The following is a 26,738-nucleotide window of genomic DNA, read 5'->3' as shown; positions in this document are numbered from 1 at the left end:
GTTCCGCCCTCTCCCGGCAGTATTGGCTCTCGTTGCAGTGGGGGGGTTTAGTTTGATGTCATTGTGTATCCTACCATGGAGGCGGGGCTTCATCGGCTGCAATTTAAATCTTTCCTCTGCTGCGTGCTCCCATATTTATCTTCGCTCGCATGTACAAGCATCAACTGGATGTGGTATTTTTCAATGTTTGAATCATCCTCCTCCATCATGGTGTCCCCCATGCTCATTCCGGGAGAGGGCGGAACATAACTTTAACAATACCCCCTGAGGTCGACGGAAATGTGAACAAAAGTGCTCGAGAGAACGACAGAAGAAATCTTTACTCCGATTCCCCCCCCCACCTATCAGCTGGTCAGCAGGGAATGCTAGCACAGTCTAGGAACCACGTGCAGACGTCTATGGAACCCGTTTGAATCACCTTGTTAGAAACGGTCTCTCAGCCCTGAAGATGTTGGGGAGTTTTCCCAACGAAAGCTTGGCAACCTTTTAATATAGTAAAATACTTTAATTGAAGTATTTTAACTTTAAACTCTCCTGGTGAACGCGCTTTATTCATTCCATTTATAATTATGCCCGGGAGTCGCATTTTCACCATCATTATTGAATATATATATATATATATATATATATATTTTTCTTTTTTTATATTGTATATAGGTCTTTGGTTGTTCGGGTTTTCTCCCACGTAAAATTGGAAGTGTCTTGGCGACGTTTCGACGAAGTCCCATTCGTCATCTTCAGGCTGGTGCTTTCAGCTTCGTGCCTCGAGCAGCAGTGTGTGGTCTTGGCTGTTTCTTCCTTTTAACTGCCAGTGGAGGTATGAACTGATTGGGTGGGAGCTTGGCTGTGTTCTGATTGGGTGGAGGTGTGTTCTGATTGGTTAGGGGCTTGGCTGTGCTCTGATTGGCTGGGGGGTTGGCTGTGCTCTGATTGGCTGGGGGGTTGGCTGTGCTCTGATTGGCTGGGGGAGTGTTCTGTTTGGTTGTGCTCAGGTTAGTCTGAGTTGCAGAGGGATTCAAGATTTTGGGCTGCCCTGCCATTCCTTGGCTTCGCGTTCGTGGTCGTGCTTCCTCTTCATGGAGGGTGTCAGTTTGCTTCATGTGTGGATTGGGGGGGTTTAAAGTGGCTAATGATGCAGCTGTGGTCTGGCTTCTGGTTTGTGGTCGTGCCTCATAGTCAGTGTGGCTTTGGGTTTGTTTTTTGCGTGGATGTTTGGTGGTGACCTCCTGTGTGGTTTTTGTGAGTGTGGGTCTGGTATCATTTTTTGTGTTAGGGAGTCGTTTGTCAATGAGGGCGGGTTTCCAAATGGCTGGTAGGCGGGAGGTATCATCTCGCTTGTTCATGCTGTGTGGGCGTTTTTCTATCTCGATGGCTTCTCTGATTATTCTGTTATTAAAATGTTCACTTTTGGCAATGGTTCTGGTATTTTTAAAGTCAATTTCATGTCCTGTGGCTTTAAGGTGTTGGACCAGGGAAGATGTTGGTTCCTCTTTTTTGACTGAGTTCTTATGTTCTTCAATGCGTGCACTTATTCTTCTGTTGGTTTGTCCGATGTATGTGGTGGGACAAGTGGTGCATGGGATTTCGTATACTCCTTGATTTTCTAATTCAATTTTATCTTTGGGGTTTCTAAGGATGGTGGATATTTTTCTGTTTGTGCAGAATGCTGTTTTGATGTTGTGTTTATGGAGGATCTTACTGATTCTGTCTGTGGTGCCTTTTATGTATGGGAGGATGGCTTTGCCGTTTTCTTGTTCTTTGTCTTGGATTTTAGTGGGGGTTTCTTTTTGGATTAGGTTTGTAATCTTATTTCTATGGAATCCATTGGATGTTAGTACATTGGTGAGAGTGTGTAGTTCGGGTTTTAGGTGTTGTTCGTCAGCTAAGCGTTTTGTTCTGGAGATGAGTGTCTTGGCTACAGAGTTGATCTGTGCTGGGTGGTGGTGTGAGAGAGCGTGCAGATAGCGGTTTGTGTGTGTTTTCTTCTGGTAGATGGTGTGTCCTAGGGAGCCATTGGATTTCTTGTAGACTAAGACATCCAGGAAGGGAAGTTGGTTGTTAGCTTCTGTTTCCATGGTGAACTGTATTTTGGGGTGTAGGCTGTTGAGGTGTGTGAGGAAGTTGTCCAGTTTTTCTTTCCCATGTGGCCAGATTATGAAGGTGTCGTCTATGTATCTGAGCCAGAGTTTGGGTTTGTGATCAGATTTTTCTAGAGCTTGGGTTTCAAAGTGTTCCATGTAGAGGTTGGCAATGACAGGTGAGAGGGGTGATCCCATGGGTGCTCCTTCTGTTTGTTTGTATTTTTGTCCATTATAGATGAAGTATGTGTTGGATAGGCAGTGGTTGGTCAGATCTAAGATGTGTTTGGGGGGGTTATATTTGTTTTGGATAGCTGTCAAGGCTTCTTTGATAGGCACTTGGTGAAGAGGGATATGACATCGAAGCTCACTAGTAGGTCGCTGGGCTGTAAGTTTTGTTTCTTTATGATCTCTATAAACTGGAATGAGTTTTTTACGTGTGAGGTGATGGATTCTGCATAGGGCTGTAGCTGTTTGGCGAGAAATTTGGCTAGGTTTTGTAGAGGTGAGCCTATGGAGCTGACTATAGGTCTGAGTGGGGTTCCTTCCTTATGTATCTTGGGGAGACCATAGAGTTTGGGGCATCTGGATGATTTCTCTCTGGGAATGATTCTTTGCTGGATCTCTTCGCTAATGGGGGAGGCTTTTATTTTGGATCTGGTGGTTTTTTCCAGGTAGGTGGTGGGATCTGTATTTAGGGGTTTGTATGTGGAGTCTTGGAGTAGGTTGGTTAATTTGGTTTGGTAGTCAGATGTGTTCATAACCACCGTGGCGTTGCCCTTGTCTGCTGGTAGGATTATTATGCTGGTGTCTTCTTTAAGGTTACGTAGTGCTGTCTGTTCCTCTTTGGGTAAGTTGCTTTTGGGTGGCTTGCTGGTCGCCAAGACACTTCCAATTTTACGTGGGAGAAAACCCGAACAACCAAAGACCTACATATATATATATATATATATATATATATATATATATATATATTTTCTGAGGTTTTCGCGGTGTTTGTATGTAGGTCTTTGGTTATTCGGGTTTTCTCCCACGTAAAATTGGAAGTGTCTTGGTGACGTTTCGACAAAGTCTCATTCGTCATCTTCAGGCTGGTACTTTCGGCTTCGTGCTCCTAGAAGCATGAAGCATAAAGCACCAGCCTGAAGATGACGAATGAGACTTCGTCGAAACGTCGCCAAGACATTTCCAATTTTACGTGGGAGAAAACCCGAATAACCAAAGACCTACACACACACACACACACACACACACACACACACACACATATATATATATATATATATATATATATATATATATATATATATATGCCAAATTATACTTCTACGTAGTTAGGCTAGTACATAAGAGAAAAGATACTCAAATTGAAATTTCATTCTACAGCCCAGATTTATAGCTATTGCAAAAAAGTACAAAGAATAAAAAATGTTTGAATTGTTTCCATTCTGCTTTGATACTTTCCTTCTCGCTGCAATCCTTCCTTCTTTTCCCTTCATTTTTTTTCCCCAGCATTTTTCCCCTCAGGATCTGCTTTTTTCCCAGATTGACTAGGTGTTGATTCATTTGTTGCAAAAGCCTCAAGCTTGTTGCTTGAGCCTGACATTGTGGCCTGAGAGAGAGTGATTGGCCAAAGTCACCCAGCAGGTTTTCAGGACTAAGGAAAGACTAAAACTCCTAGTTTCCTGGTTTCTAGCCTTAACCAGTAGATCAGCTGGCCCTCATCTTATAACTGCCATCTCCTTTTTAACTTCCTGAATGTTAAGTTGACTAACTTTTTTACAATGAAAAGGAGGACACAAATAAATTGAAGGAAAAAATATCGTAAATAAAAGAAACATTTTATTCATTGCAACAATAATACAGACAACTTGCATGTGCAAAGTTTGCCAGCCGGGTGTTTTGGGGCGCTCAGCAGCAATTCCTATTGGCTTTCGAAAGCCAATAGCAGGAGTAGCACAGCTCATGCAAAAGTTGAAAAAAAAAACCATCAAAAAAAGGTGCCGGAATGCCGTTCTGAGCGTTGTATGAGGAAAAAAAAAAGCCCTGCAGATTAGTCTTCAAATATCGAAAAGGAGGACATGAAGGAGGACACTTTTTGAGGGAGGACAGAACTTACAAAAGGAGGACTGTCCTCCCTAAAGGAGGACGGTTGGTCACCTTATGAATGTTACTTTCCATGATCTGCATGCAAACACTTGGCCATCCACATGGCCATGCTCCCCCATATTAATCTAGATAAATATCATTTCAAATAATTTTATGAAGTGTTCTTGGCCTCTCCATTATTAGGAATTCAGTCTCCAAAATGTGCTTGAGAAAGCATAGGAACACTTGTAGCACCTCTGTGAAATACCTGAATACAATCACTCCTTTTCTGAAAGCATTTGCAACCTTAACTAATCCATTTTGTCACACTTTTTGTGTATGTGGAAAGATAAAGAGATTCTCAGGCCAAATCTTCTTGCGAACAAAATGTTTCTTTATTCATAACATTGCAAGATATAAAATACTCTTTTCTTTTTATGTCATGCAAAGCCAATCATATACGAGGCCCGTGGCTTAAACAGATACACAAATGGCAGTATTTCTCAACCTTGGCGACTTTAAGACGTATGGATTTCAATTCCACTATTCCCCAGCCAGCTTTGAAGTCCATGCACCTTAAAACCACCAATGTTGAGAGACATGGCCATAAAACATTTAGAATAAAAAAGCAGTGTCTAAAAATAAATTAAGATGCAGAGTAAAGCACAGAACTGATTATCAATCCTTTGAAATGTAACATGGGTAAGTAGACAGGGGGCATGCAGAAGTTGTTAGGCAGGTAAGCCTATCATTTTGGGTAAGCATTTTTGATACTGCATGTTTTGTATATTGATTTGAAATTAAGGCCTCAGCTCTTTCCGTGGAATTAATCCAAATGAGAGCATATTGGATAAATTTTAAATATTATATTAATCCCAGTGAAGGATTTGATAAATACAAAAATATAGTAATAAATTTTCACTGAAACAATGAAATTTGAAAAGATTTACCAGATTTTGAATCCTGCAATATTTTAGAATGACAGAAAAGAGTTTTACATTGTAATTTTTTATATCAAGAAGCTGCTTACTTCCTAGTAAGTTAGAAGATTATTTGGACATTACTATATTGTGATTACAGGTCAGAGAAACTGGGAAGACTAATAAAGTAATAATACCTCAAGCTAAAAAGTGTAAATAAAAAGAAACATAATTTCTTGGATGCTTCTAACGTACTTCCTTAACAAGATTTAAATACAAGAGTTCCAAATCTGATTTAGATATTTCGTGCTATAATCTTTAGAAACCATCAACCTACAACCTCTATATAGTTTCTAGATGTTGCTTTTCTTTATATCTTAATTTAATGTTTTCAAGCCATACAAATCATCATAACTAGCAGAAAAAAATCAGACAGTCAGCAGTCTTATATCAATATAAAGTGGCTGGTCTATTGGACCTTAATCCCTGACCCCCATATAATTCAGAATCTATTTGAGAAGAGTTGCATAGAGGCTTGTTTCATGGTGAGGCTACATGCTAGGATGGGTATCTTTATGCCAAGATTCTTTTCTATTTCTTCCTTTCCTTATTTTTTGCCTGAAGGTTGTGAATTGTGTTCTTAAAATATTGTATGTTTTAAAACATAGTAGGTAAATAGTTTTTAATCCTCAATTTGAGAAGGCAGTTTAATAAACAAAGTGGTTCCTATATTTAGAAGTATGTATAGTAACATTTTCACAAAGGAAAGTCTAAATTTAACAATACCAGTAAAAACATCTGGTAAGGGTTAATTTTTCATAGAATAAATAAGATTATAAACATTTGTTCTTCACTGCTTAATGGCAGCCTCCTGAGATGGATGGATGGATGGATGGATGGATGGATGGATGGATGGATGGATGGATGGATGGATGGATGTGTGTGTGTGTGTGTGTGTGTGTGTGTGTGTGTGTGTGTGTGTGTGTTGTGACAAATAAAAATCAAATATTGAATTTTCATAGTGGAACTTTCCACTTTCCACATCTTTACTTGTTTGATATAGCAACTGAGACCATGTGGGTGAGAATATCAAATCTACATACACAGAATATTTTTCTTCTTATGATTTAGAAACAGGTAGCATCTTTTTAGAGTAGTATTCATCTTTCTAAGTATGATTATAATCATTATTATATAATGATTATTATAATCATTATTCCTAACAAGATTTGCTACCATTCGTTTTATTTTTTTCTTCTTCAGGATTATACATTAAGAAGAGCAGCTTCTAGATATTTGAGGCACTAATATAAATTATATTGAAGGATCTTTATACTATATTTTGTTACACAGCTGGTTCTGCCACTCACGCTTCTCTTCAAGGAAACTTCCACTCAGTGTTGGACAGAAGTAAAGTGGTGCTTATTTAGAGAGGTGTTTGTTCCAGGATTTTAAATCAAAGGTTTAAAAACAGATGCCATTATACTTCTTTGCTTGCCGTGTCCTACTTTCAAAGAGTTTCTTTCCTTAAAGTTAAGCTTTAAACTTATATCACTGCCATCACATTATGTTAATATCAATCAATATTTTCTAAAGCAGAGTCAAACTGACACAATAACTTTTCAAAAGGGATTTTTTTCCAATCTGAGTTGAACTACAGATTAGCAGTTCACATAAAACAGCTTTGTTTAACTTTAGCATTTATTAGATGTGCTAACTCTAATCCCTAACATTCTAAGCAATCATTATTTGGCTCAAGAGTTGGTGGGTATTGAATTTCACTCATCTGGGGTGACCAAGTTGGAAAAAACTAATATAAAGCTCTTTAATTTATTGCAGAAAAATATTTATTAATATGTCAGTTCTCTCTATGTATGCATACAGAACAATAATTAGATCTTGTCTGTGTCGTTAAGTCTGTTTTAAACAAATAAAAACAAAAGGGCATAAAGTCTACTAAATTTTAATTTTTTTTGAGGCAAAGGATATGGACAAATAACTTTTCAGTATAATTTAATGCAATGTTGCATGTTGCATTTCTCTACATAATATCATTTCCAGTTGTAGCTCTTGTTGTTAGATCTTTGTCCACTCACTCTTTAGGGAAAACTCCACTTAGATTACTTTATTACAAACAGTTATTTGGTCTTTGAAGCATACTCTAATTAATATACAGTGTGAGTGCTATAAAAACATTTCCTTAGTTCAATTTCTCAGGGTCTAAGGCTGCTGAGTAAATGAATAGTTTTGAATCTATGTTGTTAGAGTTGCAGATTTAGAGATTCATGGTACCATTTAGCAGAATAAACATGTTAGGGTTGCCCTACCATATCAACTATCATGCTGCTTTGGATTCTGAAGTCACAATATATATGGGGCATGCCATATTGAGAAAGGCTCAAGAAGGAAATAAAATGCCAGCAAATTGCCTGTTGTGCCTTTGTTTGTGAAATTATATCAGTAAAGTTTTTTTAAATTAAATTAAAATAATTCAAAGTTTAATGGAAGTCATAATACTTAACATTTGTTTCAGTGCATGTATGCAATAATTCTGGTCAAACCCAGTGGGTATTTTGTGCTGATATAGCTTTGCACTTCCTTAGTATGATCTTATTTCTAAATAAGCTATCAGTTTGTATTAATCTTCAGGAAATTCATATATCAGTATTGCTTAATAATAAGATGACGGAGGGGGAAGTTTACTGAAAATTTTCTTATTATTTCTCCTACTGGCAAATCCAAATATCTCAGAGTAATCACAATCACTTTCTTTATTACATCTTGTAATTCTTTGCTACTAAGAAAGTGTATATGTTAATATCAATTAATATATGTTAATATATATGTATGTATATATACATGTGGGGCTTTTTTTTGTCATAGAATGTCCAAACAGAGTTCCAGCACCTTTTTTTGGATGGAACCTTGTAGGGTAGACAAGGCAGGTTGTATGACATGTGTGGGTTCCGGCACCATTTTTTTTTTTTTACAAGAAAAGCATTGTATACATGTATGTATGAATGTATGTCTCCTCCCAACCTAGCATTTCAAAAGCATGCAAATGCAAATAGATAAATAGGTACTACTTCAATGGTAAACTAACAGCATTCCGTTTGTCATGCTGGCCACATGACCATGGAAGCATCTTTGGATAATACTGGCTCCTTAGAAACCTTTACCTTTACTTTTATGTATGTATGCATGTATATTTGGTTCAATCATGTCCAATTCTTGGAGATTGCCCAAACAGGTCCCTGCAGTTTTCTTGGCAAGGTTTGTCAAGCTGGCTTTAAGACAGTACTGGTCTCTTGGTTTCTAGTCTGATGCCTTAACCACCACAGAAAACTGGTTCTCATGTCAGTATATAGTAAACTGGTAATCCAGACAGATTACATAGTTGTAGTTTAGTTCATAAAGAAATAATTTGGCATGTATTGCAAATTGCCTGCAGTCTCCCTCACAATAAACTCAGTTTATATTCTCTGCGGGAGAAAGGGGAAAATATTAATTCAGCTAATATAAATTTCCCTTCTCCTTTCTTGTTGTTATTTCTCCTGATAATTAAAGAAAATTCTCATATGTGAGAATGTAGATGATTGTATCTCACATTATACTACCATAGTAATATGGTCCCACATTTACAACAGGTTCAGAGGCCAAGTATGAACTTGGTGTTAGACTTCCAAGAACCATTCTTGTCACAACCACTAGGTGGATCAAAGATAATTTCAGGTCCATTTGATGGATCTCCCAGAATACTGGAAGATGGAAAACATTAAATAGTGTTGACAATTGTATCAGCTATCCATCCAGAACTGAAGTAATGCTTATGGAAATCTTGTGGAATGGAATGCAAATCCTTCTTCTCTTCATTTATTAGATGCAATGTGCAGGAAAATTGTCTACTATAGAATCCTATCCAAAATACATGTTGTTTCAACAATTTCAGCTAAGCAACTTCATACGTAGTTTCTTCTCATTCTCTCCCAACTTGCCTTTTGTCAGGCATGAAAGTTCCAATTAAACTGATTTATTACTAATCATTCCTATGCACAGGAATCTACTCAACTAACAACACTATCTTGGCATTAGATAAGAACTATGGAGTTAAAGAGGACTTATTCTCTTTGTGGATATGTAGAGACTCTAGACTAATTCCTCTTTGCCCCAGGTTCTGCCACTCCTCTTACATTTTTTTTCTTTTTGTTGCTTTGATTTCTTCACTGAGGTATTTTTTATTGCCTTTGACCTGGTAGATGAACATACTTTAAAGTGGCAGCCAAGTTAACTCTTCGGAAGTCCTGGCTAATTCTTAAAAATTAGTAAAAAAGTAAACAATATTGTCAGTTCACCAAAGGCACAAAAGATTATTTTGTATTAAATATTATTTCAAATGAGTCATTGAATGAGATTAAACTTTTAAACAATCCAGAATTTTCAGAATTACAAACAATAGGCACAAAATTACATAGATAAAGCACCAAGTTTTTTGAAAGAATTCAGTAACTAAGGAATTTCAGTGGTTAAGATTACAATAATGGGAAATGCAGAGTGTTTAATAAGATGGAACAATAAAGGATTAGAATAGAATGGAAATAGGAAAATATTGTGCAAGACATTATTGTCATAAAATAATATTCAAATTGCATAATGTTTTCTCTTTTGCAGTAGACATGCTTGCAAGATGTTTATTGAAAAGCCTCTGTTTGCTTGGAGGCTTAGTCCTTGAGCCTTGCCAGTAGTCTAATATGCTTTCTGTCACTAGGCCATATCAAATATTATACAGCAGACTACTCAGACAATAGGACTTTTCTTTCCTTCCTCTTCACCATAATGCCATTGTATCTTTCCCCTCACCCCACAAAAAAACAATCTGGGAAGCAAAACTGTGAAATTTAATTCTGATCGTTTTGATTTAATAACACAACAGATTCTGAATCCATATATTTTAAAAGAACCAAGTTCTATCGAACTGTAGGAATTCCAAATTTCTAAGTATTTACAATAGAGCTTCCCATTATTTTAACTGTGTGAGGAAAAAAATAGATATTAAAATATAAGTATGCCAGTATTCTCAACTCGCTCAACTTTGTACTTTGTGAGATTTTTGAAAAATGAAAAATGATAAGTTTCACCACAGTTAGATTTTCCCTGAATTCTGAAATTGCAAAAACACATGAAAGTGGTAATGAAATTCCTTATATTTGTGCTCAAAAATTTAGGTCATTTTCTGTTCCTTCAACATTGTCATAAAAGAGGCTTTTTCAGCTTCTTACCTTAAGGACGCAATTCTTTTTTCTTTTTTTGTAGATCATTTTTACTAACTGTCATGAAAAAAAAAAGTACAAGTTGCAGCATTATTCACAAGTTTTTGACACGTATTAGGAAATGACATCAGGTTAAAAATGATCAAGAGGAAAGGAACAAGGATCTTGTGGTTATGGGGGATGAACTAGCAGCACATAACTCTGTGTCATAATTGCTGTGTAACCTTAATAACAACAGACCAAATTATTCTTAACGGAATAACAGAACAACAGAGTTAGAAAGGACTTTATAGGTCTTTGAGTCTAACCCCCTACTCAGGCAGAAAGCCCTATACCATTTCAGACACATGGTTATCCAATCTCGTCTTAAAAACTTCCAGTGTTGGAGCATTCACAACTTCTGAAGGCAAATTGTTCCACTGATTAATTGTTCTGGTAGGAAATTTCTCCTTAGTTCTAGGTTGCTTCTATCCTTGAATAGTTTCTATCCATTGCTTCTTGTTCTACCTTCAGGTGCTTTGGAGAATAGGTTGACCCTGCTCTTCTTTGTGGCAGCCCCTTAGAGATTGGAACGCTATTGGAATACTCTTGATTTAGAAAAGCAAAGATTTCTGCAGTCCATTAGGCCCAAAAGTCTTGCAGTGGATAAGTCCACAAAAATCTAACAATCTTTAGGGCAATGCATGAATATTAAAATTAGCATTTTGCTATAACTGGCCTGTTAAAAATAGTTAAACTACTAAACATCATTAGAAAAAGTAAATGACAATATGCCCTTGGACAAGCAGATATACCATAAATGTTATTGGCCCCATTGGGGTTGAATTCAATGTATTTGGGGGAAATGAAGTTAACAATAGTAAGAGCATTAAATCCAAGTTTTCTGTATTATCTATATTAATAGTATACAATATTGTAAATACAGTCATTACAATTACCTGTAAATCCATTTCATTAGTTGCTTCTGAATTTGCACAATAGGTTTTCATTTTGAAAGTGCCATAAAAACATTATTACTACTAATATTATTATTTTTTTGCTCTATCAGATTAAGTAACCTACTCTCATAAACTGCAAGAATGTGTGCATAAGCATTTTGAATCTCAGTGATAAAAGAAATATTTAATAAGAAATATAATCTGTTTATTGTCACGTGAAATCTATTGCAGGGGTTTCTTTTTTCCCACCAACAACAAGGTGTTGTGTCCTGAGCCTGCAAAGGCAGGCCCAGGACGTTGCAATGGTCCCGGGCAGTTGCAAGCTGCCCGGGACCAGACTGAGTGGCGCCAGCTTCGCGCGCATGCACAAGGCGAGGAAGCGCGCCAGAATATTATCTTTTTGCCCGGGGATGCTATTAAAGGAGTCAGAGAGGTTTGCAAGCCTCACAGCTGTGACGGAGTGAGAACTACTTAAAATAAAGGGCTGTTGGAATTACAGAATGTGCTGTATTCATTCGCCATTGACTCAAGGACTCAACAATGGCGACGAAGGTGGGATGGCTTACAAAAACAAAAAAGAAGAATTGTAAGCTTACCCAAGAGTCCTGGAGAGAGGAAGACGGCGTTAAACTCAGCACCTGACCTGTCAGTACAGCGTCGCTGAAGGTAAGCTGGCTGATAGACCCCTTCCTAACATAGAAGCAAGAATAGGGAGAATGTCTGAATTCGATGTCACGCACCCAGAAAGATGGGAGTCTTATGTTGCCAGAGTAGAAAATTACTTTAGAGTAAATCAAGTAAGAGAAGATGGCTTGAAGGCTGCTACTTTGCTGTGTGTCTGTGGTCAAGATGCATTTGAAATTGCTGAAAATTTAGCAGCCCCTGCTCCTCTTGAATCTGTCACTTATACAGATTTAAAAAAATTATTGAAGGAACATTTTCAGCCCAAGTTGTCTGTTATTGCATGGAGACATACTTTTGAACAGAGGGATCAAAGAGCTGGTGAATCAGCTAAAGAATACATTGCAGCCTTAAGAAGAGCAGCTAAGCCTTGTGATTTTAAAGACTTAGAGGAAAGGTTGAGAGACCGATTTGTATGTGGGCTTAGGAACAGAGACTTGCAACAGAGACTCTTTGCAAAAGAGGACATTTCATTCCAAGATGCCTTGAGAGAGGTCACTGCAGAAGAGGCAGCAGGTGGGGCAGTCAAGAACATGAGGCCTATCAGGAACAATCCAGAAGCCGTCTCTGTGCACCATGAGGGAGTCCAGGAAGAAGATCCTGAAGATGAGGTGGATCATCTCTACCCAGCCAAAGAAAGGAAGCAGAAGGAAGGCAAAGAAAAGTCTTCAGCTGTACCCAAGTGCTTCGGGTGTGGAGGTCGCCACAAGAGGACCGACTGCAGGCTCCGTTCCGCAATCTGTAGAGCATGTGGAAAGCAAGGCCACATAGTAACTGTGTGTCTGGGCTGTCAGAAGGTACAACCCCGAGAAGAATTGCGCCTGAAAGGTACCAGGGTCCCCAGCCAAAACAGGGTGGGTTTCTGTGCATCACGTAGAAGCATTTATAGGACAGGCACACACAGGCCACTTAAAAAGGAACTGTCACTTAAGGTGAAGTTGCAAGGAGTTCCATTGGTTATGGAACTGGACACTGGATCTGCACTTTCAATCATTTCCATTCACACTTTCAGAAATATTTTCTCTAGCAATGGGTTCCGGGCCAAGCTTAGGCCATCCAATATAGTCTTAACAGACTTCCAAAATTCCAAGGTGTTGTGTTAAGGGGGAGGCCACCCTTAAAGTACAATACAAGGATTTTGAAGGTCCATTAGATGTATTGGTAGTTGGGGGTGAACGCACAAGTCTCATTGGACTCGATTGGTTTGAGGCCTTGGGAATACAAGTTACAGGGCTTCACAATTTGCAAACATTAGGTGTACAAGAAGTCTGCAAAGAATTTGCAGATGTCTTCAGCCCCCAGCTGGGAGCATACAAAGGCCCTCCAGTTTCCTTGAAACTGGACCCCACTGTCACTCCCATTAGAGTGAAAGCTAGAAGAATACCCTTTGCTTTGAAAGGGAAAATTGACGCTGAATTGGACAAATTGATTCAGCAAGGTGTCTTAGAACCTGTTGACTCAAGTCCATGGGAAACTCCCATAGTCACACCTCTCAAGGCTAATGGGGACATTCGCATCTCTGCAGATTACAAATGCACTCTAAACAAGGCATTGCAACAGCATGCATATTCTGTACCTGTAGTCAGCCACATTTTGGTCTCCCTCAAAGGGGGGGCGTGTTTTTGCAAAGCTAGATTTAGCACAGACTTATCAACAGTTACCTGTTGATGAAGCTGCTGCTGAAGTACAGACTATTGTAACTCATAGGGGGGCATTCAAAGTCAAAAGACTACAATTTGGAGTAAATGTAGCTCCTGAAATTTTCCAAAGTGTAATGGAAAACACCCTGAGAGGTATACCAGGGGTTTGCCCCTATTTTGATGATGTCCTAATAGCAGGACAATCCACTCAAAATTTAGCTGACAGATTGAGGGCTGTTCTGCTGCGTTTCAGGAAAACAGGTCTCAAGCTTTAAAAAGACAAATGCAAAATTGGAGTGTCTTCTACAGATTTCCTGGGATTCAAAATAGATGCCAGGGGCATTCACCCTGCTGAGTCTAAATTAAAGGCTATACTGCAAGCTCCTAGGCCTAAGTCTAAAGCTGAATTACAAGCTTTTCTGGGCCTCTTGAATTTTTACAAGTCATTCATACCTAACAAAGCTAATGTAGCTGAGCCACTTCATAGACTCTTAGACAAACAGGCATTGTGGCAGTGGTCACAAGCACATGAAGAAAGCTTCAATGAGGTCAAGGCCTTACTTACATCAAATAATGTGCTTGCACATTTTAATGAAACTCTTCCTGTGTGCATCGCTTGTGATGCTTCCCCTTATGGGGTGGGAGCTGTACTTAGCCATTTAAGACCTGATGGAACTCAGGTTCCTGTTGCATATTGCTCCAGAACCTTGTCCTCTGCTGAGCGAAACTATGCTCAGATAGATAGAGAGGCCTTGGCCATTGTTGCTGGAATTAAAAAATTCCATGATTTTCTATATGGCAGACACTTCACGGTCTACACTGACCATAAGCCTTTGTTGGGGTTGTTTACTATGAACAAACTCCCCATATCATCTCCCCTAGAATGCTGAGATGGTCCATCTTTCTGTCAGCCTATGACTTTTCCTTGGTTCACAAACCTGGCAAGGAAATGGGCCACGCTGATGGCCTTAGTAGATTTCCTTTACAAATTGTAGAGGCTGACCCTGCCCCTGCCATCAACATTCTTTCCATTCAGGCATTGCCTGAGTCTCCCTTAAATGCCAGGGATGTGGCTGCTGAATCAGCCACGGATCTCACACTCACTCGTGTATTGTCCTGGGTCTTGTCTGGATGGCCTGAGAGTTGTCCAGGTACTGAGTTTCAGAATTTCTGGCTCAAGAAGCATGAGTTATCCACTTTTCAGGGTTGTCTGTTCTGGGGCAGCAGAGTTGTTATTCCTACCTCAATGAGACCTAAGGTTTTGGCTTCCCTTCATGAGGGCCATCCTCGCATTGTCAAGATGAAGGCGCTTGCGCGCAGCCATTTATGGTGGCCAGGGTTAGACAGGGAGATAGAGGCTCAAGTGCATGGATGCCACTTGTGTCAGCGCTCATGCCCAGAAATGCCTCAGGCTCCTGTACATAGATGGGAGGAAACACAGTCACCTTGGTCTAGGGTGCACGTAGATTACGCTGGGCCCTTTCAGGGTCAATTCTTCTTGGTCCTTGTTGACAGCTATTCAAAGTGGCTTGAGGTTGTACCTGTCTCTTCCACCGCTGCTGCCAAGACCATTCAAGTACTGAGAGGGATTTTTGCTACACATGGGCTCCCAGATGTCCTGGTGTCTGACAATGGTCCTCAATTCACTTCTTTCAAGTTTCAGGCTTTCTTGCAGGCCAACATGATTCATCATGCCACCTCTGCACCATTCCACCCTTCCACCAACGATATGGCTGACCGGATGGTCTGCATCACCAAGGATGCTTTAAAGAAACTGACCTACGGGGACTGGCACCACAGGTTGGCAGACTTTCTTCTTGCTTACCGCAACACACCTTCAACTTCTACTGGGAAGACCCCAGCTGAACTCCGTTGAGGGCGCAAATTGATCACCAAACTTGACAGGTTGCACCCGGACAGACTGCCTCCTAAGGTCACCCAACCCAGGGCACCGCGGTGTCTGCAAGTGGGTGCCCCAGTATGGACCCGGAACTACGGGCCCGATCACTTGTGGGTTCTTGCCGTAGTATGCAAGGTTACTGGTCCATTGTCCTACGAGGTCTCCTTGGACGACGGTCGTGTCCTTCGGCGGCATATCGATCAGCTGCGTACGAGACTGGACCTACCCTCTGCAACTCCTGGGCTTTCTCCAGGGGGGAGGGGGACCACTATGGGCAAAGGGAAGGGTGTTGGCAGCAGCCGGGGCCAAACGGAGAGGCCAAAGACGGCCTGTTCCAGGGTTCCGCAATTCAGGAATTCAGGGGAACAAGAAATAATACAGATACCAGTGCCTACTCCAGCCAGGGAGTCACCCAGGGGGGCATACTCATCATTCACAACTACCATTCAGTACTCCAGTCAGGGAGAATAACCGGGAGCATCCTAATAACCCAAACATTGCAAGAGAACTGGCACACAAACAGTCAAGTTGGTCCAGTACTGCTACTGCTTCCAAAAGGAAGTCTTCACACAGGGAGGTGGCCAGAGAGGCAAATCCCAATTCTGGCACCTCCGGTATAGATTGGGGGGCAACTGAGTATTGGGGCACTGCAGAAACCCCAGACAATCCCGTTACGGGGCTTGGGAGTGAAGGGATGCATTCCCTTGATAGGTCCATTGTGGACTTGGAGGGTTCTACAGAAATGCCAAACATTGGCAGGCATACAGAGGGGCCTGAGAGCCTATAGTTAGGCAGGTCAACCAGGTTCATGGGGGAGCAAAGTCCTGGTCTGACAAGCCCGGTGGGCAAGCAAGCAGACCAGGCAATGGGACACGGTTCACGGGGACCACCAGGGTTTGAAAGAGGGGACAACTCCACTTCATCCTCTGCACAAGAGGAAGTAGGGGGTTCTCAGAACCTGAGGAGGTCACAGAGAGTAAAAAGATCTCCCAAGTATCTTGAGGACTTTGTAACCCTGCTGTCAAAGCAAGGAAAGTGAGAGGGTGCCTGCTGTTGTTGGAAAAACTGGGAGTGTGAGTATTGGGTAGTTAATTCCAAAACAATAGCCCAGTACCATTTGTGGTGTGGCTATTGCACAGCTGCAATAGATGTGCAGGTTTTGGGTGGCACACCACGCTTGTGTTGAGGTCACGTATAACTACCTATATAGTTAATAAGTCTCATCCGGGGGGGATGAGGTGTTGTGTCCTGAGCCTGCAAAGGCAGGCTCGGGATGTTGCAATGGTCCCGGGCCTGCCGTTGCAAGCTGCCCGGGACCAAACTGAGTGGTGCCAGCTTCGCGCGCATGCGCGAGGCAAGGAAGCACGCCAGAATGTTACCTTTTTGCCCGGGGATGCTATTAAAGGAGTCAGAGAGGTCTGCAAGCCTCAGAGCTGTGATGGAGTGAGAACTACTTAAAATAAAGGTCTGTTGGAATTACAGAATGTGCTGTATTCATTTGCCGTTGACTCGAGGACTCAACACAAACTTTTTCTGTTTTGACATCTCTGGTGGAACTCATAAAATCATTAAACAGAGCAAACATGAAAGGACAATGGAGGGTTTGTTTTAAGGTAGACACAGCCACCTCTGACACAAAGTTGGTATATCTGTTGTCTTGCAGCCCCAGACAGCCTGCTCTAAAATACAATCAAATATCTGCTATATTTGCAGGACACAAGTAGAGATGGGCCACCAGTTCTTGCTGAAGGTCTATTATTTTTACTAAGTTTGTTTTTTGATTTTTTAAAACGTCTGAAGGAATTATCAAATTCCTTTGCTCATAGATTAAAAAATATATTGCTGTAAATAAAATGTGTAAACAAAAATGTTTCACTGATAATAGCAGATATAAAGTCAAAATATACCCGATTATTCAAGATCATGTGAAGTGTTAATATCACATTACAATGCCTTCATAAGGCCACACTTGGAATACTGCATCCAGTTTTGGTCACCACAATGTAAAAAAGATGTTGAGACTCTAGAAAGAGTACAGAGAAGAGCAACAAAGATGATCAGGGGACTGGAGGCTAAAACATATAAGGAACGGTTGCTGGAATTGGGAATGTCTAGTCTAATGAAGAGAAGGACAAGGGGTGACATGCTAGCAGTGTTCCAATATCTCATGGGCTGCCACAAAGAAGAGGGAGTCAAACTATTCTCCAAAGCACCTGAAGGCAGGACAAGAAGCAATGGATGGAAACTAACCAAAGGGAGAAGAAACCTAGAACTAAGGAGAAATTTTCTGACAGTTAGAACAATTAATCAGTGGAACCATCTGTCTCCAGAAGCTGTGAATGCTCCAACACTGGAAGTTTTAAAGAAGAGACTGGACAGCCATTTGTCTGAAATGGTATAGGGTTTCCTGCCTGAGCAGGGTGTTATTATTATTATTATTATCAATTTTAATTTTAGTTTTTATAATACTGGATTGAGATTTTCAAGAGGAATGTTCAACACATCTAGTTGAGTAAGACAGTGGCAGTGTTTAGCTTACTGGACCCAATGCTCATATCTTACAAATTCTGTTGGTAATAGCAGATAATATTTTACAATGCATAATGTTTTCAGATACAGTCATGCTATGGGCATGACTGAACTTTCCCAATTAATCTTAATTATCTGTAAGTCTGATTTGACTATAACTCCACCCAGCATCAAAGCCTTTAAAGATCAATGAACTGAGAAGGCAGATTGCTAGATCATATTATCCTTAGCTTTGATATGTAAAGCTTTTTAAAACTGTACTATAACACTTAAATTAATCAAGGTATGGGGCCCATCTATAGGGATGAGGATAATCTTATGCATCATTATTTCTAGGCAGTGTATACATATAAAATGGTATGAAACACTGAGATTTTATTCATGCAAATGCAAAGAATGTGACATGACTTTGTTACTCACAATGTCATCTGTCAAGAAATCACTGCCTTCTTGTGCAATATAAACTATGAAGAAACTGAGCAGAAGAATTAGGAGTGATGGGAAAGTACAGTTAGGGTTTTTTCCTTGATTGATGTAATGTTTATTCTTGATACATCACTATGGCACTGTCAGTTTGTTTTATTCCTGTTAACAGAAGTTTAGTATTTTGCAAAATGAAAAGGATGTCATTTATTTATTTATACTTATTCTACCAATGAAACACAGACAAACTGACTAATAATTAAAAAACTAAAAGGGAATAAGATCAGAATAAAATGTTATTAAACACATTTTAATAGTTTTGATGGCGGACTCAAAAACAATCCAGCTTATGTTTAAGTAGTTTCCTTAATCAAAACTTCTGCTCCTGCTAGTGGAAAGATAACAGTAAAGAAAGTAGAAATTAGCCTGAATTTTGGGAGACTCCCTAGAAGCTGTCTTTTCAGATATTCCTACCAAACCTCTCCTCAAGATCAAGGAGATATAAAACTAAAATGACTCTTAAATCAAAGGAGGAGATACATCAATAATTACAATATATTTTGATATCATCTTGGTGTGGTTGACTTCTTTAGATGTTTCCTCCAAGCTGCTTTTAAAACATAGAATTAAACTGGGGTCAGAAAACAATAGACAATCCTTAGAACAGTTCTAGAAAAAATGATAAAATAGTGGTTGGTTTGGTAGGTGATAATGCTTAGCTAGACACACACATGCCTCTGTGCTTAATATATCGTGTTCAATTACTTTTCCACATTAAAACTTGCTGTTGACGCTCCTTTATTTCTCATTTTTACCTTGTTTGTTCTTCTTCTTCTTCCTCCTCCTCCTCCTCCTCCTCCTCCTCCTCCTCCTCCTCCTCCTCCTCCTCCTCTTCAAAATAGCTTTTTCTCCATTTTCCTTGGTATAGTTTTGCTCTTTCTTGTTCTTGAATTCCTAATGGGAAAATGACTGGCTGGGAAGAAAAGCAATACATGAAGTGGCTTAAGAATTAGACACACTTGTTCTTGACTATAATTTGCATATTTGGTGTGGTGTAGGGCAGGAAAGGGCAACTTTTGGATATCTTCAGTCTTGTTTAATAGATGATGGGTAAGAGCTATAGGGAGTGGGGCTATGATACAAAGTAGAAAGAGAAGTATTTTTGTCATAAATGTGACTGATTTTTTCCAGTTTATTCAAATGTTTTGTTTCTTTAATCTATCTTGGTTCAGTCCAAATAGAATCTTGTTTTTTCTTAAATGATATCTGTACTTTCTGGAAACTGGTACTTGCCTATTCGTATATTGAGTTCTATTATTTACATATATAGGTTAAAAAATTGAAGCAATAATTATTTTAATATTTAAGAAGAGAAGGAAAAACTTTCTGACATTTTATCTGACAATTAGACCATTAGTTGTGCAGATATTTTGATTCAAAGTAGGAAAGGTACTTCAAATCCAGCACGCTCTTTTTAAGTCTCTTATACAAACTGTGCCTTTTTCTTCTCCTTGTCATCTTTTATACCTCTTTTATACCTCACATCACTTTCCTGGGACTGTATATAATTGAAACACCATGGGGAAAAAACCATTTTTTTAAAAGTGCTGCTGAAAGAGACAGCCAGAAAAGCTGTGTTAGACCTGACGCAGCTTTAAATTTAAATACAGCATACCTCTATTAAATTATATATGTGAGTGTATGTGATGTACTTATAGTGGAAACTTATAGACTTAATGAAGTTTTTAAAAATTCCTGCACATGAACAAGAAGTTTTAATCCTGGCAAAAGTGCAATAAATCAGGGGTTACTTGCTGCAATATCTGGAGAAGAAACATAAAGTAAAAACAAGGCTGACTCATATGAACAAGTATTGATTTTAAGCAAGCAGTTGAACATATAACTAGATTGAAATTATGGGAAATGTTTAGAGGTAGAACAAGTATTTGTTATCTGTAGTATTGTATCTTTAGATGTAACAAAATCTCATGATCAGTAATTTAATTAAAACAGGATTTAATTAAAACAGAATTTCATTCTCTGAACAGTGTAGGTAGGCACATAGTAATGCTATTCTATGCTAATGTAGTGATGCTATCACGCTCCTTGATAGAAATAAAGAAGGCACTTCAATCTTTATCACTATTCTGCAGGAAGCCGCAATTGAAGTTTAAATTAGCATATTAATTTCAAAAAGATTCAAAATACTAACCCTGATCATTTGAGCACGTATTTCATTTTAACTGTCTCTTAATAGTTTTCCACCCAGTCAGAAATTTAAAAAAAAAAGATTATTATATGTCACAAAGATTCTAAATGAAGCATTAGAAAATATTCAGGGTTGAAAAGATACCTTGAAATAAAGTAAAGCAAAAATTGAAAGAAATAAAAAGATAATGATAAGAAGGAATAGTAGGTCTCAATTGCCAAATCTAAGGACCATAATCGCACCATATTTGAAAGAGATGAGAAATTGAATAACATAAGTGAAGAACAACTGGCAATTGGGTTGAATAATGATTACAAAATGTCTATAGATATCATGTTGATTGTGCATTCTCCAGCATGATTGGATGGAGAACCCACGGATGGGTTGTCTTAATCTATCTGCTCCAATTGGACTAAGTCTGAAATTGGTAACGCCCCCTCTGTGCCAAGTGCACCCCAGTTTTAGACTTAGTCCTATTTGCTCTAAGACGCGTTTTGTCTTCGCTCCTGGAGCAGAAGACTGTTAGATTCCATTTAATTGCTTAGCTCAGGCTATTAGTATTAATTGTTTTTATTATTGATTTGAATCGATTATTAGCTAGGAAAAAGGATCAATTAGACCAGTCTGAAGCCTATTTAGGCTGACAGACCCACACCCCCTCCCCCTGGGGGGGGGAGTTTTCCCCTTGTTCGTTTCCCTCAGTTAGGGACAGCAGTTCGAACCTTCAAAATCACTCGCTTTCATCCGGAGCTGCTTTGACGATCCTCCGACTGCCAGCTGATCGTCGGAGGCATTGCTGATCGCACTGAGGGCTCCGCAACGTCATCGAGCCTCGTCAGGCCGGCAGGGAGCCTTCCCAAGTCCCTCGATCCCAGCCGACAGCAACAGGTGAGAAATTGGGCGCGGCCCAATTTTCGGAGCTCAGCCGGCCTAATCGCATGCCACCAGCTGCTTAGGAGCCCAGGCGATTCATCCGAACGAGGGCTCATCGCAGCTTACACCCCGGGCCTCAAGGCCTCCTTCCAACGGCCGTTTGTTTTCTGGGCCTTTTTAAGGCGCCAAATTGGCGGCCGCCATTTTGAATTGCCTCCGGCAGCCATTTGGGGTGTGGCTCAGCCCGACGGCCATTTTGTAGGTGGTTGAGGCCAGTGACGGCCATTTTGGGAGTGGCGAAAGTCACTGGTGGCCATTTTGAGTGGGGCTGAAGCCTTGGCGGCCATTTTGTTTGTGGCTGAAGCCCTCGGCGGCCATTTTGAGTGGGGCTGAAGCCTCGGTGGCCATTTTGTTTGTGGCTGAAGCCCTCGGCGGCCATTTTGAGTGGGGCTGAAGCCTCGGCGGCCATTTTAATTGTTACTAAAGTCATCGGCGGCCATTTTGTGCGTGGCTAAAGCCACCGGAGGCCTTTTTGGGTGTGGCCGGAGTCCAGGCTGCCTGGAACCTTCTTCTGAAGGCAGCATTCGATCATCGGTGGCCAACGCTTCAGAGAGCAGCTCCGACCTGGGAGGGCCTGATCGATCCTAAGTGATCGGGGTGCCCACATCAGTTCCCCGCCCTTCCCCTCTAGGGCTGAATTATCTCTGTAGACTCCCTTGGTGAACTACAGCGCTGAGGGGGCGTTTTGCCAAGGTTGAGACCAGAGCAACCGTCATGGCAGAGAGAGGCAGCGAGCCGGTCAAGAGAAGTCGTCAATCAGAGGCAAGTGGAAAGAGCACCACCAAGCGAGCCCGACTAAGCAGGGAGCCACAGAGAGAGGAAGGGGGCCAAGGACCGAGAACGGTATCCCCAGATCTGGCAGGCACAAGGGGGAGGTCTATATTTGAGCCCCTTTCTTCACATAGTGCCTCGGCCCCAGGGGCTTGGTCTCCCCCCAGAGGAATTACCGAGTCAGATTCAAGCATAGCTGTGACCTCAGGGAGGGGTATGACTGGTCAGGACACCTCAGGGCCCCAGGCCACATTTACACCCACTGCAGCAGGGCTTCGCCTCCCTGAGAACCAGGCCCTGAACCCAAACTTGCTCCAGTCCATGATAGCCCAGGCTGTGGCTCAGTTTATGGCCTCCAACACTCCACAGCCACCCCCCCAGACCACACATCACTCACAATCTCCGGACTGGATGGATGACCCCACATCGGACCTGGAACCTGATCTTGTCTGATGACGAGGGCATCGCCCCATCCGAGCCCACCCCTCCTGTTGGTCTCTTTGACCATTCCTTCTTTAATTCCCTGTTACTCAAAGCCTGTACTACTGCTAACCTCACTCAACAACAGGAGACCCCACCAACATCCCAAGGTCCCCATGCCATTTACACTGAACCCTCTATCTCACAGAATCATATTCCCTGCCCTCCCCTTTTTCTAAAGATGGTCCAGAAACAATGGGAGAACCTAGGATCCCCCTTGAGCCCTGGGGCAGTAGAAAGACAATTGTTCAATGTCGCTCCTTCCCTGGCCTCCCTTTTGGAGATACCCGAAATTGATGAACCCTTGAACTCTTTGTTTCCCAAGTCCAATATTCCTGGGGACATAAATGAGGCACTAAGAGCAGAGGACAAGAAGATCGAGTCTGCCCTACGCAGAGCCCACCAAGCGTCAGCCTGGGCAACGAGGGCGGCAACCTCCATGGCCTTCTTTGCCAGGGCTTTGGTCCTGTGGTTACGGGAGCTCCAGGACATGATCCCTCCGGACCAGCTCAGAGTCCACCAGAATCTGGGTAAGTTGGTGGCCACGTCCCAGTATCTGGCCGATGCCTCCTTACACACGGCCAGATACACTGCCCGGACCATCGCGGCAGACATTTCAGCACGAAGGCTCCTCTGGCTCAGAAACTGGCGAGCAGACACCAAGGCCAAGTGGCGTCTGGCCTCCAAGCCTTACACAGGTGGACAACTCTTTGGTAAGGCGCTAGAGCCATACCTAACCGAAGGTAAGGATAAACGCAAGATCTTGGTCAATACATCAAGGAGGGGAGATAGGCGCTGGGGGAACTTGTCGCAGAGTAACTACAGAAGGCAGCCCTTTCGGCCAGCGCCATCCTGGGATTGGGCCCAGGCTTCTCGCCCCTCCTTTCAGAGGCAGGAACGACAACAAGATCGTTCAGCATACAGAGGCAGACCACAGTTCCAGACTAAACGGTCCTTTCGGGGCACAGGGAGCCGCTCCTTCAAGCGAGGCAAGTGAGTCTGCAGCCTCACCTCCCATAGGAGGCCGGCTGGCCCTCTATTCCAACATTTGGGCGGCCACTACTACGGATGCATGGGTGTTAGACACCGTCTCCCAAGGCCTACGATTAGAGTTTTATTCCCATCCACCCGACAGGTTCCGCTCTTCTCCTATTTCAACGAACAGGGCCAGAGCTGAACTTATGTCAGAAGCAATAGCTCATTTATTGCAAATACAAGCAATTGAACCAGTTCCAAAAGAACAAGAAGGGCGAGGGTTTTACTCAGACCTCTTCGTCATTTCCAAGGCTTCAGGGGGCTGGAGGGCGATCTTGAACTTAAAAGGTCTAAACCTCTACCTGAGGTATAAGAAATTTAAGATGCAATCACTTCAATCAATCCTGGCTAGCGTCAGGCAAGGTGACTTTCTTACCTCCATAGACCTGACTGAGGCATATTTGCACATTCCCATTTTTCCTGGACACCGCAAATTCCTCAGATTTAGTTATGCCCGACGCCATTACCAGTACAGAGCCCTTCCATTTGGCCTCTCATCTGCACCGAGAGTATTTACAAAGGTACTGGCAGTGATCGCAACCCACCTTAGACTAATTCCCATCAAGATTCAATGTTATTTAGATGACATTCTAATTCAGTCATCATCATGGCAGAGGGCCCGAGCAGATCTCGCCCTAGCCATCAAAGTTTTGCAGAAGCACGGGTTTTCCGTTAATTTCCAGAAAAGTCAGACTGCACCATCAATTCGGCTCCTCCATTTGGGGGCAGTTATAGACACAGACAACTGCACGGTATACCTATCTCAGGACCGACGGAACTCTATCCAGACTCTTGTACGTCGGATCCGAAGGGACAGAGTAGTCACATTGGCATCCCTTTCACAGCTACTAGGGAAGATGGTGTCCTGCGTGCAAATTGTGCCATGGGCACGTCTCCATGCCAGGGAATTACAGTGGCTTCTCCTTCCATTTCAGAGACTTCATACCAGCACATCCCACCAGAAGGTCCGAGTTCCACAGGCGGTGTTGAACTCCCTTCGTTGGTGGGACTCTCCAGCACTGTCACGGGGAGCAGAATTCAAAGAACCAGACAGGATCACCATCACCACAGACGCAAGCCTATTTGGGTGGGGGGCACACCTCCACACACACTGGGCCCAAGGGCAATGGTCCAGGCAGGATCTAAAGAACAATATAAACTGGCTGGAGCTAAGAGCCATACACATGGCCCTAAAGAGATTCAGCAGCTTAGTACAGGGCCAGCACGTCCTGGTCTTAACCGACAACATCACAGCCAAGGCCCATATCAACAGACAGGGGGGAACGAGGTCCAAGCCTCTCATGCAGGAGGCCAGATTGCTGGGGTCTTGGGCGGAACTGAATCTTGCCTCCATCAGGGCGGAGCACATATCCGGAGTGGCCAACCAGCAGGCGGACTCACTGAGCAGAGCCACCGTGGACCATTCCGAATGGCAGCTGAATCCGGAGATCTTCAGAGAGATCATGGACAGGTTTGGTTCCCCAACCCTAGATCTGTTTGCCTCCCCAGCCAACTCACAGCTTCCCAGATTCCTTTCCAGGTTCCCGTCCCCATCAGCGGAAGGAACAGATGCACTCCGCAGTCCCTGGCCCAGGGAACTGCTCTGTGCCTTTCCTCCACTACCTCTCCTACCGGCCACGATCAGGAAGATCCTTCGCGAACAAGCAGAGGTTCTCCTGGTCGCCCCACATTGGCCGAGACGACCTTGGTTCGCCGACCTGATGGAGCTCTCCGCATCGGCTCCATGGAGGATTCCAGCCAATCGGATCTCCCTCATTCAGGGGGAGTTACATCATCCAGACCCTCAATGGCTCCAGTTAACCGTCTGGCACTTGAGAGGCAGGCCTTAGGCCTAGACTCATATTCGTCAAGGGTCATAGCCATGATCCAGCAATCCAGGCGACCCTCAACGAATAGAATATACGATGCCACGTGGAAGAGCTTCTGTAATTGGTGTTTAGCGCACAATATTGAACCCTTACAGGCTGCAGTGCCAGTTATCCTGGAGTTCCTGATGGATGGTCTGGACAAAGGTCTTTCCACAAGTACCATCCGTAGGCAGGTAGCAGCACTTGCCACGGTTATTTCCTATGGCAAGGAGCCCTTAACACAACACCCTATGATACGCTCCTTCCTAAAGGGAGCTAACAATGCCAGACCACCAACGGTACATAGATATCCCTCCTGGGACCTTCATCAGGTTCTACAGGCTCTCGTCTCACCACCCTTTGAGCCTATTGACACTTGTTTGCTCAAACATTTATCAATGAAGGTGGCATTTCTGGTTGCTATAACTTCAGCCAGAAGGATCTCTGAGCTGGCTGCCCTGTCAGTAAGAAAGGACCTGTGTATTTTCCATAAGGACAGGGTTACTCTCAGGTTAGATCCCTCCTTTGTGCCCAAGGTTAACTCCTTATATCATAGGTCCCAGGACATAGTTTTGCCGGACTTCTGTCCGAACCCATCTAATAACACAGAGGCTCAGTGGAACAGATTGGATGTTCGCAGGGCCTTATATTGTTATATACAGAGAACCTCATCTTTCCGCAAGACTGAGGCTCTGTTTGTGTCATTTCACCCATCGTCATTAGGAAAAAAGGTTTCCTCGCCCACTATAGGCAGGTGGATTAGAGCTTGTATTTCTCTGGCATACCAGACTCAGTCACTTCAAGCTCCCAGCCATATCACGGCCCATTCCACCAGGGGCGCAGCCACTACAGCAGCCTGGTCTACCCAGGCGTCCATAGAGGAAGTTTGTAGGGCAGCAACATGGGCATCGCCCTCCTCCTTTGTCCGTCACTACAAGATGGATGTATACGCATCCTCTACGGCTTCATTCGGCCGCA

The 26,738-nt window shown here is 42.2% G+C and overlaps 2 long non-coding RNA genes across 3 annotated transcripts in view; both read right to left on the bottom strand.

The window, feature by feature from the left end:
- The window catches only part of LOC120298567, a 28,062-nt gene extending 8,769 nt beyond the window's left edge, over positions 1-19,293 (bottom strand). The window contains exons 1-2 of one of the 2 annotated variants that reach the window (XR_005554140.1): positions 19,280-19,293; positions 10,363-10,410 (exon numbers count right to left, since the gene is read on the bottom strand). This is a non-coding gene — a long non-coding RNA (uncharacterized LOC120298567). Of the gene's footprint in view, positions 1-10,362; positions 10,411-18,461; positions 18,836-19,279 lie in introns of those variants that run through there. The other variant, XR_005554141.1, reaches the window with a different exon arrangement.
- Positions 19,294-19,356: 63 nt separating this feature from the next.
- Positions 19,357-26,738, bottom strand: part of LOC120298574 — a 42,743-nt gene continuing 35,361 nt past the window's right edge. Inside the window, exon 3 of the long non-coding RNA XR_005554144.1 lies at positions 19,357-19,437. This is a non-coding gene — a long non-coding RNA (uncharacterized LOC120298574). The remainder of the gene's footprint in view (positions 19,438-26,738) is intronic.

The sequence above is a fragment of the Crotalus tigris genome, unplaced genomic scaffold (assembly GCF_016545835.1).
Source record: "Crotalus tigris isolate CLP2741 ecotype Arizona unplaced genomic scaffold, ASM1654583v1 scf7180000024115.3125172, whole genome shotgun sequence".
Classification (NCBI taxonomy): Eukaryota; Metazoa; Chordata; class Lepidosauria; order Squamata; family Viperidae; genus Crotalus; species Crotalus tigris.
This window is presented reverse-complemented; position numbering and strand designations above follow the sequence as displayed.